At 36.4% G+C, this 14,775-nt stretch overlaps 1 pseudogene; it reads left to right on the top strand.

The window, feature by feature from the left end:
* The first annotated feature begins 1,599 nt into the window (after window positions 1-1,599).
* Window positions 1,600-14,775, top strand: part of LOC117423616 (dynein axonemal heavy chain 9-like) — a 93,460-nt pseudogene continuing 80,284 nt past the window's right edge.

Genomic DNA, 14,775 nt, shown 5'->3' with positions numbered 1-14,775 from the left:
TAAATCCTCACTGCAGTTGGTGGACATTCCAAAGATAATATATAATATATAATATTTGGAGATACAGTACAAGACACAGCACAATGAAAGGGGATGTTTTCAAAGTTATTATTATTGTTATTTTTTTATCAAACTAGAACAAAACAATGGAGTGGTTCAGGGTATATTAAGAAAACTCAAGAATCTATTAGCATTTTACCACAGTACTGTTATGAGTTTGAAAACTGAGATGAAACTTGGAACATGCATGCATTTGCATTTTTTGCTAGATTCTTTTGTAAGTCTATAATATGTTTATTATGCATACCCATAAAACAGTAATATGTCTTGCATATTAATAATGTCAAGCTTGTTATGGGTAGGCTAATAAAGGCTTGCTGATTTGGGCAGATTTATTAAAACCAAAATTTAAATTGTGCCATTTATTTTTTGTGAAAGTAAAATAACTGTAAAACAACTGGTAACACAGTGCTACTTAAGCACCCTTTTGAACTGTTAATCTAATGATCTTAGATTAACTGCAGTATCTAATTCAGTTGCATTGGAAAATGATTTGTCTAACTTGTTTTTGTTCGAGAATTATTTGACAAAAGTATCATACTCTCTATTGAGTCCATTGTGACTGAATGGAGCCACCAGATCAGAGAGGTTTTGAAGAGGGATTCTTCTGAGCAACTCTTTGAAACAGGTCAGTAAATGGGATCTAAAGGCCCTATTCACAATGCTTTTAGGACTGCTTTAAGGAATGTTTTTAAGGACTTTTCTTTGAATATAACAGTTCTTTGAAAACTGAGAACAGATTATGTGACAGTAAACTTGATTTTAATTCATCAAAATGGGTTTTTGAAAATACAGGGCCGTTTCTCTTAGGTTTGTTTGCAGTAGAATGTGAACTATCACAAAAAAAGGGGTTTTCTTTAAAATTGGACTGAGAACACTTTCTTGTGGCTGTGTGATGCATATCCATGCTAGCAGAGATATATCAATCAATCAATCTATCTATTTATTATTGCACCCTTGACAATAGAATTGTCACAGAACACTTCACAGGGTGAAAAAATATAAAGCAGTACATCGTCAATTTAGAACAGAATCCAGGTATTGTACAATAAGTATGTCACACTTATATTTTTAGCAACTGGCCTGGAATTGTCTTTCTGTCTTATTAAGGTGTGTTCAAAATGTCTATTTAGGTTACATACCCCAATTCCAGCTTGTGAATAGTTTTGCTAATAAAGAATATGTCTTGGGAATCACTTCCTCAAATTTGGATGGAATACTGTGTACGATACTATCTATAATCTAGACCAGTGACACCTGCTTTTCTGAGCTATTGAAGGTCATATCTTGAGAAGCATTTTTAAATATAACTATGCAAAAGAATATGATAGGCTGTTAATATTGTAGGTCATGGTGATCTGCATTATCATGATGTAGCCATGAGAGGGATATGGATTTTACTATCATACTGTACTTGTTGCAAACAATTTCAAGAAACCCTTTCATCTCTAATGTTCATTTCCATAACCTCCTTCACCCTGGTATTTTCTGTTTTTATTTATTAGTTTTTTGTGATTCTATTTTTTTGCCGCAACTACCATGAGTATTCGATGTGCAGATCTGGACTGTATTTATGACCAGCTGTGCTCCACAAAGGTAGCAAAGATGGGTCAGCTGTTAGAAAGAATATATAGCAGCTATTACTCAGCATTCAAAGCCATGTTTCGGGATGTAGTTGCTGGTGAGTTCTTCTTCAAGCACAATGCTACTAATCGGGTCAAGAGTTTTCCAACTATCTAGAGACTTGTTTATCCAAATTTGGTGAAGCATGGCTAGGACAATCTTTAGCATGAGTTTGCTGTCATTTTACTGAGATTGTGCATGTGCTTATTAATATAAAGACACATATGTAACACGGGCTAGATCAGCTAACTTATCTTTATATTCGTAAGTGCTAGGACCAACTTGAGCTCATAGTACCTTAACGAGAGACTTGTACACTATTAGAAAAACACAGTATTTTAGAAAACGCAATAAGAACCACTCAAAACGATTGCAAAAATCATGAAAAAGAAAGGGCACAGTTTAAAAAAAAAAAAAAAAAAAAAAAGGAAAATGCAATTTGACTCTACTTACTCTTTAAATAACAGATTATCCTTTAGTTTTGAGCTTACTGACTCGCCCCTATTAATGTATAACATGGGAATTTACCCACAGTGAAAAATCAGGCCCTTTGAGGCATTGGAAAGGGGCTAGCTTGAGTTTGTTTGTTGTTGTTGTTGTTGTTGTTGTTGTTGCAGGACTAACAGAAGCCAGCAACATAAACCTGCACTTAAACCATCTGCAGCGGCATTTTGAGGATATTGAGAATGTGGAGTTCAATGAAGCCAAGCCTATGATTTGCCCACTGATGCACGTGGTGTGTCTAGTGTGGGCAAACTCTAAATACTACAACACTCCATCCAGAATCATAGTGCTGCTCCAGGAGACCTGCAACCTTCTAGTACAACAGGTAGTTCAGAACCGTTTCAGGCTTTCAGATTTAAACTGGACCTGGAAATGCACCGAGGACAGGTGCCACTAAGAAATATTGTCATGCCTTTGTGTTGCATGGTAAAAATACATGTTTAATTAATTTAATTAATAAGGGAGAATGGCATCTACTTTATTTCCTACAAAACTCTGACAATAAGCAGACCCAAGAGACTCTTAAGTTTAAAAAAATAAAAATAAAAACCCACAAAAGTACTCCTTACAAAAACTGTAAAGCGGTACAAATTGGTGTAAAGACCTGAAAGGCCTTAAAATACAGTAGCTATCATTAAACTACTTATTATTATTTTTTACAGTAATTTAGGGCACACCTGGCCATTGCAATGTATCTCTCACTTGTCCGAAAAGGCTGTTGATCTTAGTGGAATATAATGAATTTCGAAGCCAAATTATGTTTGGTCTAGGGGAATCCTTTTGCCACCCCACAGTTGAGTCAAAGCTGTTTGTACAGTACCGCACTGTATTCTGCTGGGAGAAAAACAGGTGCAAGCTAATTCCAATAAGTGATGAGAAATTCCTCTTTGAGATTAACCCCCTCTTTGCTTTCCTGGCTTTTAGGAATTTGAAAAAAGACGTTTCTGACTTTAAGCTGAAAGTAGAAAACATCAACAGGCGCCTGGGAACAGTTTTCAACCAGGCGTTTGAGGATGCATCCAGCTTGGCGCATGCCTTCAAGGTTAGTATTTGTTACCATTGATGAGAGTGTCAGTGTGATAGCTGCTCTCCTAAAACGAGCTATCAAAATCCCTGCACATTAAGTTCTGCTTTGGATGATGCAAAACTGTTGAATAAATACAACCTTATAGTCACAGCTGCTATTGTTTGTCATACAGTAGGACATCAATTCACAATCATTTTGGCTTTATTTCTACTTCCCTGATAGGTAAAGCAGTTTTCTATAGTTTTGTGACATTGATAAGATACTGAACACTGTGAAATGTTTGGAAAAATCTCATGACTGATATGCTTATTTAATTAGAAATATCATTATTTATTCTACTTAAAATAGCATATATAATTCATGTATGCAATGCATGTGTATATACATTTTACTAGACATACAGTAGCATATTATTTTTCACTAACTTCAGAAATATTTTATTTGAGTTCAGGGATGACAGAAATATGAAATCCGAAATGAATAAAATAATAATTTTAGGACGTTCTACAAGGGTTAACTACACATCGATAAGAACACTATTCTCACCTGGGACCCTTTTGTTGTTTGTTTGTTTGTTTTGTTTGTTTGTTGCTGGACATGTTTGGCAGCCTGCTTGAATGACCATTGATTGCAGCAGATGCTTACGACAAATATCCTCGACTAGTGAGCATGTTTGACAAAGAGCTTGATGGCTCTAAAATCCTCTACAATGGGCATGTGCAGAAGGAGGCGGAAACTGTGTGCTGTAATTTCTGCACCCTCTGTGGTTTTTGTATAGAGATTTTACATTTACCAACTTACAGCTGACACTATTGCAGATGGAGCAGAAAGCACAGATGCACATCTTTAGTGGTGGTTGAAAGAGGACATAAACAATATTTCATATTTTAAGTAATGCACAGAAACAGCTGTATAAAATGATCGAGAAAACATGATTGTATATTAAAGAGTTCAGAAAATAAATGCAATAGGCACCTTTGCTACTCTGCTAAAGTGTGGGATTAGATGGGCTTTAGTTGCATGTTAGATAAAATGTTTAGTTTTCGGTTGATTTGTGTCTCTAAGTCTTTGTTGCAATCACATTGTATTTCCTGCCCTTTTGTTTAGGATACACACCAGTCAATAAGAACATGTCACCTGTAGGCGGTGGGCTCCGATGGGCTCAAGGAATGCAAGAACGCACCCATGTGCCATTCGGGCACTTCAGGCACATCACACAGCCGTGAGTATCTGTGTCAGTTGATGCATTTGGTTGCAGTATTAACTGCATTGGCTCAGAGATGCAAACAAAGGGCATGTCAGGTTACTTTATTGCTGGACCCCGATATAAAAAATACACAGAAGCTTTTAGGACCACTTTGGTCTCTTCATCAAGTTTATTTAAGAAATGATTGTGTTTTCCATATTGAATTGTATCATTATAAATGTAGCAGTCTTCCCATTCCTTATGTTACAGTTTTTGTGTGTGTGAGTTTTTAAAGTAATCTTTACAATACTTTTGTTGCACGCCCCTGTACATGTTTTTGGGCTCAATTAGATTAGATTTATAAACAGTAAGTGAAAAGAATTGAATTTCTATACCCTTACATTTGAATAGAAAGACTGTATTACTGAAGCAGCATATGGAAAGCCTGCAGTAACTGTATAAATGGACAAAACAATGTAAAATTGTACAGCAGCCAGACACTTTTCTCATCTATCTAGGATTAAAGTTTAAATGCTGCTTTGGCAATTAAAAAAATGACAGCTGCTTGTCTTCCATACAGTCATGGTAGTGGCATCCCACAACCACACAACTCCTTGTCATTTTGGGAAAGTGACTTGTACAGTGTACGGTAGTTAGTTAAAAGCACTTCAATTACAAAGGGAAGTTGTCTGACAGCTGTTTGTTTTCAGCAGCTCCGAGGCTATGTGCATTCGCACCAGCTTACCCAGAGGTCCACGCAAACCCATTTGAAGATTAATAAAATGTCATCGAACATACAGCAAAAAAAAAGTCTTTTGTTTCAAAGACAAAGAAAGTTCCACCAAAATCTCTAAGCAGCAACAATACAAACAAAGCGAATGAGTCCGAAATTACAGAAGAACACAGTACAAATTGAGTCTTCGTATTCTGAACGTGTTCAACGAAAAGTTCACATGAGATTTCAGCCATCATGGTGCCAACAGTTCAGCTGATTAGTTAACGAATCTGGGGTAATGTACTGCAGGTATTGTAAGCAAGCATAGTAACGAAATTACTATTCACTATTATCTATTCTAAAGTTTGTTTTGGACTGCCTTTTATTTATATTTAAAAAAAAAAAAAAAAAAACTTTGCAGAAAAACAAATCGGCAAAAGTATTGCATATATAGGGCTATGGAAATAATACATACTTAGAGCATTATTGTTTGCGTAAAAAATGTATACATTAATATTGTATTATTTTGAACAATAGTTTTTATTTATATTTAATAAACTTCAATGCAGTTCTGGGCAACCATTTTCTTTTTCTGGTGACCATAAAGAAAAAAATAGGAGCCTGCTGACGCCTAAAATAAAATCTTACTTCAAGCACTGTATTAGCTTCAAAGCTACACAAATGGCTACTTAACATTCAAGGAAAGTATACAGTATTTGATTTAATGTTTGGAGTACATTCTGTACCATTTAAAAGCAAATGCTGCAGAACCAGTTTGCTGAGTTGAAAGAAATTTTCTTCACAGTGGAGTTTGCTTTATAATTCTACTTTACTGATGGCAGCAGGCTTGCTATTGGAGGTTGCTATGCACAACAGTACTGATTTATATCACTGAGCTAACGGAGCGAAAAAATACTCAAGACAAAACAAAAAAGAGCATTGAGACAGTGTCTTCTCCTTTATTGACTTTGGTAACAAAAGAAGTTTTTGCAAGAAAAGGACTGTGTGTGTTTTTTTTTGTTTTTTTTAACTAGTACTTGCATTACTCGGCAATGTTTTAATGCAGCACAATGTCAGTTTTCTGTGTTTGATTTCGAGTCTTGACACAGATTGTCAAATGAGATTATTATTGAATACAATAATAAACCATACCCTTAACTGGACAGGTGATGGGTTGTGGGAGTTTAAAAGGCAAATTTTAAAGCGAAGTAACAAGTGTTTTGCTTCCGTTGAAAGTTTGCAGATATGTTTGTGGAACAGAAAACTACTTTTAATGTTTATTATGAGAAATTAATATTTGGAACATAAAAAAAAAATCGCAGCCTGCTTTGTCATTAGAACCACTTTCTTTAAAGGAAAAACATCCTTTACAATTCTAAAATGTATAAAAAAACAACTGAAGACTACTTACAAGCTCCAACTTTAAATGTCGGATTTATTTATTGTTAACTTGTGTCCTTTAAGTTCTAATAATGATTCAGAGTAAATAGCTTAGAAAAGCTAACCCTATGAAATGTGATCAAAACTACAGAGACAGAACACAACTCTGAGTTAATGTACTGTACATCATTAGGTATTAAGAGGTGCCTTCTGTGTAGTTCGCTTCAGCAATCCGTGCAATGCTGCAAACTGTAGGCTTATTTCCCCAGGATAACAAATAATAGGCAGGTTCAAAACTAAAAGATCTTCAATCTATTTCTTATTAGAATTAGGCTCCCTGTTCGCACACAAGCTTTGCCAGTCTATTAAAAGGACCAAAGTGGAAGCAATAAGGTGTATCGGTGGCCGTTACTTCTTAGCAAACCAAAGAGGCGTATGATTTATTGTCATTACCTTGCTGATGGATTGCTATAACCCTTGTTCCAGAGCTTAAGATGAATACTCCTGAAACCCTAACTGATCAAGAAGCAATGCAACACAGACACATGGGCTCTGTAATCTGTTTCTTTGACATGAGAGTCCAGATAAATGTCTCTGATTAGGAAGGAGTGCAGAATGGATAGTACTGCTTTTAGGACAATATTTTGGAATACCATTTTGTGTATCATTCAGTCTTCCCACCTGTCTGTTAAGAAATACAATAGCAAGCAGCAACGGATGATAATGCTGTACAGTGTTCCTTAGTCAGGGTGCCCCTGGGGGACCTTAAGATGGCTTTAGGGGCCACAGTACATAGAGAAACATTTTCTCCCAAACAACTAAGATACCCAAGCATAGTTTTCCTTTCCAGTGCACTAACAGTATGTGCCAATACATCTTGAAAGGGAGTGATTGTAGGGAACAATCTTATATTTCTATTGATTCAGGTTCAGAGTAGAGTGGTTATTATCCCACAGGTAGATATCCTGTTGTAAAATTCTGTCAGCTTTGCTTCCGGGATGCTGCAGCAGATATTAACCGTCCTTTGTTGTAGTTTCTGGTTTTATGTGTCTGGAAGCACTTTTATATTGGTGAAGACAACAAAGAAGCAATGTGTTTAATTCACACTCTCAATTGCAGGTACTCTCAGAAGCTATATGATATCTGGACGCAGAATGCAGAGAAATCTCAGTACAATCTCACATAGCCATCACATGGGATCCTGATTCCAAACTCCTTACTCTCAATTTTGATCCTCAGGTAGGCTGCAAATATGTTATTTATTTTTTATTTTTTTAAATTTGTATTTCTTTTTTCCAGGCAGGTTTGGGTGAACACAATTGTTGTTGGTTTTATGATGTCAATCGAATTATCCCAAAAACTTATAGACATAAACCCTTAGACTGTTTGTTTCAGTACAAAGGCTTATTTGTCATATGTTTACTCCAGGGTACAATTGGGCCTTTTTTTGTGAATGAAAAAAACACTGGTCTGAATTAAACAATTGTAATGATATAAAGCAAGTAAATTAAATTCTTGCTTAAAAATTGGCACACTTGGTCATCATACAACTGTAGTTTGAAACAACTTTTGTGAAATAATGCATCCACCACTTCTGTACTCAGTTAAAATTCTGAGGTAAAACTGATATCAATCTACCTCAAGCAGACACACATTTCAGCTAGTGCCACCTTCAGCTGTACTGTGGCAACAGTAGCAATGAACAGATCTTGTTTTATTATTTTTTTCCTTTGGTAAAAAGTTACTAATTGAATACTGACTGTAGTAATACATGTAAGTATTTTAAGTTCCCTTTGCATGTATTGTAGTTGGTGTACGTATTAGGAGTGAAATACCTGAAATCAAGACAGAAGTGATCACCGATACAGCTGAAGATCTGCTCCACCAAGGAATCCTACAGGCAGTATGGCAAATTTAGACCTTGCCATCAACTGGTACAACAAGGTTGTGAAGTCTGTGCTGGAGGTGGAATTCCCTGTTATAGAGTGTCAACTACAAGACATAGATACAGGCACAGGAGACGCTTAACTGGAAGGAAGAAGGGGATTTCATTTTCCTTGAGTGTTGTTTTTTGTAGTCTATCACCAGGAACCTTTTTTGGATGCCAAGTCTACATTATAGATACATTAAAAGTAAAGGGAAGACTGGGAGATATCTTCAGGCTGATTAAACAAAACCCTAGAAAGCATAGCCATGGCAACTCTCTTTTTGAAATAAGTACCTTTGCGTTACTGCTATGAAACCAGATCCAAGTAAGCATTAAACATATTTTTAAAACAGTCGTCCATCATTTTTATAAGAAGAGCCTTTAAGAAACAGAGGCTTGATATGATCAACCAACACTATAGCCATAAGGCTAGGTGGTTGATGCAATCCACTGCTGGATCATAGTCAAGTAGACACACATAATTGACTGAAGAGGGCACTAGCCACAATGTTTGTCTACTGATAAATAAACAAACCTCACTAGAAAGCCATCGTATTTTAATAAGTTGCTTCTAAAATGTTGATGGTGTTCCGTTGCACTTTGAAGGTTTTAGACACCAAGAACATTGATTTTTTTTTAACACCCCAGGCTTCCTCTGACAGGCTTCAAAACCAATTATGACCTGCATCTAAGCAACAGTCACATTCATTTTAACAGGGTGAAGATCCACCATGTCACTTTTTGTTTTTGCTTTGCTTGAGTGAAATGGACCTTGTTATTTTCCCTGATTTACACTAAACTCAATATTGCTCCCAATGTCATATACAGTGTCAAGCACAAGTTGATGGCTTGCACATCAAATCATTCCCCAAGCAGTACATTGCTATACAACCTAACATATTTTTTTTTAAGGAATGTCAGGACACTAGGTGCCTTACACATTGTTAACATTACAGGTCCCTCTTTTGTTGTGCTATGCGTGTGTTTTTTTTTCTTGGGTACTTCACTAAGAAATGAACAACACTGTAAACTGCTGCATCCTGGTACCTATGAAAACATCTTGGAACAAAATCCACACTCTATTGAAGGTACAGTGAGAAATACAATGTGTGTGTTTTCCAATCAACCAATCAGGTTCCAAGTTGAGCTGTTGTTATGCAATGGTAGGTGCCCTCTTACAGTGGTCAGTCATCATGCAGATACTTATGTTTAAATAAAACTGCATACACTTGGAAACAGTATTCTACAAAACCACCACACCATTCCATACAGTTGGCATTCTCAAAAAGAGAAGAATGATCAAATAAGCACAGAGTCTACTGTTCCCACCCCCCCCCCCCCTCCCCACCCAAATAAGGTGATCTTCCAAGACAGGCTTGAGGCAGGTAATCTTTATCCAAATTCTCAGGTCCTGGTTTCTTCTGTACTATAGACCCACTATTACAGCACTTCAAATCATTTGAACACTGGGCACATCCAAGCTTTCCCTTAATGGAGCATCACAGCCAACAGATGTATAAAGGTACCTGGGGGAGAGATTATCCGTTGCAGTCGTTTCTGTTCCTTGCTTTAATATAATCAAAATACACAACTGAGTCACAGTTTAAATGTATTCAACATGGCGTGTTGCAGTTCATTGTGTTCGATAGGAACTGATGCTGATTCTTTTGCCTTTTGTTTCAGGTAAATCTAGATCTTTTAAAAGCAGATCCAAACTCAGACATGTGGAAAGCTTATGTAGATTACGTTGATAAAATGATCATTGATGGGTTCTTCAGCAGAATTGAGTGTTCCCTTAAATTCCTCCTGGATAACACAGGTAAGATGAGCACGCGAAAAATCATACAACTTCATAGCTCATTCAACCATTCATAGCTCACAACATTAAACGCAGCTCTATTGGCATATTCTGATATATATATATATATATATATATATATATATATATATATATATATATATATATATATTATTACATATATATATTATTACAGTACACATGCATTTAACCACTGAACATGGTTACAAACATTTCAATCACGTAAACATCTTCTATTCCCCATGTGTTCGGAAGTGTTCGTATTACCATTGTGGTGCCGCTGCATTGTCATTAAAGATGGCTACAGTTATATACACTTGTTTTTTGCTTTGACTTTTCTGTTTGTCTTCAGATCCAAAGAGTGGCTCTGCTCCTTTGTTTGAAGCACAGTTGGATCTCCATGTCCCACATATGGTGTTCAAGCCTTCCCTCGAGTTGGGGGCCAGTGATGGCTTTTACGACCTTGTGGAAGGCATCATTAACGATATCTACAAAATGTCTTCTCTAGTACTGAGACTTGCAGAGCGCAGCAGCTTCCCACATTATCAGGTAGGTTTACACGGGTTCATTACCCTGATCTACCACACTGCTTAACCACTCCTCTGCATTACAGATTGATGTACTTTTGTATGTCTTTTGAAACACAATTGTGGGCAGTGAAATTGCTGCCTAAGTACTGTAGTTAGAATATTATGTTATACAAAGTAAATGTTTGAATGAAGAAATATGAGCTTTTTTGTTGTATGTTATACTTGGAGGATTTGTTCAGAGGAATACTGACTTCAACGAGCTTGCAAATGATGCCAATAAAACTCCTAATGTTGTGCAAGCTACCAACAAACCTGGTCTGTATGAAAAGCTAGAAGCCATGCTTCATACTATGCTACTATAGTAAACTTGTATAAGGAGTAACTATCTCTCTTACCCCTATGCAGACTGGCTCTCTGTGAGAAGGCCCTAGCTGAATACCTTGACACCAAGAGCCTGGTTTTTCCCCAGTTTAACTTCATCTCTTCCACAGATTTGCTGGACATTTCATCTAACGGGGTCAGACCCTGAACAGGTTAGTGATCCTTTGCCACCAGGAATATTAACACGTTAGGAATTATTACACCTGAGTCAAAGTAAAGATAATAAGTGAATGCTGTACTTATAATTGGGTTACATTTATATACTTCCCAGTTAATATTCCCAGATAATATTCCTGTTTTTAGTTAATCAGGATGCTGAACAGACAAGCATATCTACTAATTCTTATTTTTGCAGTACTGAAGTATTATTACACTGTTTTTATCCTCTAGAGGGCAGTAGTTCTTTTTTTTCAGCCATCTGTCCTGCAGATTCGTACTGATCAGAACACCATATCAGACACTGACATGACTGCAGTGATTAATTTGTTTTTAAAACAAGATTAGACATTTTCTGGCCCCTATAGTTGCAGACCATTATAAATAGATTAGTGGTGGATATCCCTCCGGTGGCGTTTTGTCAACGCAATATAGGCACACTGCAAAATAACAGAATCTACGAAAAAACGAAATCTAAAATTAAAAACACTGCAGGTTGTTATAGTAGCTCCAAGTGTGTGTGTATATATATATATATATATAAAGACTCAATGGTTTTAAAAAGTTCTTATTTTTATCCAGATAGATCACTGAGATCCAGAATCATGTTTCTAGTAACAGTGGCAGGCAGTCACATTTTAAACAGTTATTAATGAGCATATTGTATTTGAGAAACGGAATCCCTTTTTACTGCACAGGTTCAGCAACATCTTTCCAAGCTGTTTGACAATACAGCAAAGATTAAGTTTGACACAGACTCTGAAGGTAACCCTACTAAAACTGGTCTGGGGATATACAGTAAGGAGGATGAATATGTCAACTTCAGTGAGCCATGTGACTGCAGTGGACAGGTACTGTATATTCTCCTAAAATGTGTCCCTGTTTTTTTTAAAATTTTAAATAGTTATATACAATATAAGACTGAGATTTGAGGTGTCAGAGTTATATAATCAATATTTAATCTAGTTATTATTATCTCAAATACATCTCCTGATTTCAATGAGCAAATAAGGAATGTTTCATCATATGGAACAGGGTTTTCTATCTTCCTATGAGTATTTTAGTACAGTTACAGGAAGTAGCTCAGTACATATCCTGGAAGTATATAGCTCATCCATAAAACTCTTTTTTAAAACAACAACAAGGCTGAAAAGGTACTTTTTAATAGACTGTGTGTTGTATTCCTGTAGAATACGTACTTTGAAGTCCTTTCCATTGACCAGTGCTTGTATTTTATCTGAAAAGACAATATTCCATGTTAATGTTACAAATCTTTTTTTAGAGTGCTTTAAATTATATTACAGAGCTGTTTGGTTCTAGTTTTGTAAAACTAACAACTTATTTTTTTCTGTAAGCTCTGTCAGGTTTTTAAATGCTCTTTTTGTTTTATTTTATTGTCGGGTTGAGACGTGGCTGAACAGAGTGTTGGACACTATGAGGTTAACTGTCCATCACGAGATGACTGAAGCTGTTGTGGCTTATGAGGAGAAACCCAGGTAGCAGTGGCTGTTTGATTACCCAGCTCAAGTAAATCACAGCTACATTGTAATGGCTGTAAAGGAGGCTGTGACTGAGAATCTATGCCTTGCTGTGCTATAGCCAGTCACTGCTCAACACCGCTGCAAAAGAAGAGTAAATTATTCAACCATGGCAACCAAATTGATCACACAATTACAAGGTTTATTAATGTTTTAATTAAGATTCTCTGTCAACTTAGAACTAAACAATAACAACTGCAAAGTAATCGGCACAGTGCAAGCTTTGTTTTGTAATTAGCCGTATTTTTAATTTCAGTGGTACAGGTAATCAAACATATGCTGTGTTGGTCCTTGTGGCTCACCTAGTAAAAGTGTCTGGAGTGCAGAGTGAGTCATGTGAATGTGGTTCAAATCCTGGTCTTTGTGCTCTAGTATTCTTCCATTTGGGAGAGTAGTTCCTAAAAATGAAGCTCCTTATTGCATTTGGCAGGGCAGTCTCAGGTAGACAAGGAATTATTTGCAAATCTTCTGCCTAAATTGACATTTATGATATAATTTTACATTTCAGTCAGTCAATTATCCTTAAGTGGCCCTAACATGCACTCAGATCTGGTGGACAACAGAGGATGGCATTTCCTTTGCCAGGCTCGAAGAAGGCTACGAGAAGCAAGTGAACCAGCTGAACACACTCATCACCATGTTGATTGGGCAGCTGTCTTTGGGAGACGGACAGAAGATCATGATCATCTGCACCATTGATGTCCACGCCAGAGATGTGGTGGCCAAGATGGTTTCCCAGAAGGTATGCTAATTTGTTATGGGGGAGATGGAACCCTTGCAATGGGATGCCTTTTGCATGTCATGTCCCCATTAGAACCTAGGAGTGGCAACTGTATGAAACTATATGAACTTGGTGTTGAGTCGCATAAATAAAATATAAAGATTTTCTTCCCAGTTCTTTTCTAATAAAGCTGGATTGCCATACAAGGGGCTACAGGGCTACTGTTTACAAAAATCTTGCTGTTAATTGTTAATATGTGCATTAAACACTTTTGTAAGTGTGACCAAGAAATTATGCAGCAAGACATCAGCTTTGTAATGCTGGTGTTCTTTTTTAACAGGTGGAAAATTCACAGGCGTTTGTGTGGCTGCCTCAGCTTAGACACCGCTGGGATGATGAGAAAAAGCACTGTTTGGCAAACATTTGTGATGCCCAGTTCTTCTACTCCTACGAGTATCTGGGGAACATACCTTGCCTGGTAATCACACCACTGACAGACAGGTGGGTTGCTGACAAGGTGTAAAATGTCTCAATACTCAAAACTGAGAACTAATCAAGAGCCGGAGCTTGTATTTCTGTATATTATTAAGAGATTGTCAGTGATGTGTTCATCAAATCCAAATAACCATTACTCCGCATCAGGCCAATTTAATATATAATAATATATATTCAGATCTGTCAATTGTCAAATATTTTGGTCATGTATGATTATTTTAAAACTCAATGAATTTTTAACATTGAATGCATTAATAAAAGGTGTCATGTTACCTGTATGCCTCTGATAAGTTTTATAAGTCATTTTATTCACATTTTCCAGTTATGAGAGCAGATATTGTGTGTTAAATTTAAATGATTGTAACCACCAGTGGTATAAAGCATATTAGCATAATGGTCTAACTTTTAAAAATGTAAAAGAACATGCAGGTGGGTTTTATTCACCTTCCCTCCTGGGTCCCACAGTAAAATAACATTGAGGTAAATTAAGTTATTTTTATATGAATATTTGGTTGTTTTCTTAAATTCCATCTACACCCCAAGGCTACTGATGATTCAACTGCTAGTATCCAGTTTTGGATAATATTTCTGTATATTAGATCTATTATGTATTTTTTAAATTAAAATTACCATTTTAGTTCATGTTCCTTGCCGAGTATGACACACTGAAATTGTATTAAAACAGTAGGGTACACAATTCCATTTGTAAATTC

This window comes from Acipenser ruthenus, chromosome 17, assembly GCF_902713425.1.
Source record: "Acipenser ruthenus chromosome 17, fAciRut3.2 maternal haplotype, whole genome shotgun sequence".
In the NCBI taxonomy this organism is placed as follows: Eukaryota; Metazoa; Chordata; class Actinopteri; order Acipenseriformes; family Acipenseridae; genus Acipenser; species Acipenser ruthenus.
Note: the sequence above shows the minus strand (reverse complement) of the source record. Positions and strands in the feature narration are given on the sequence as shown.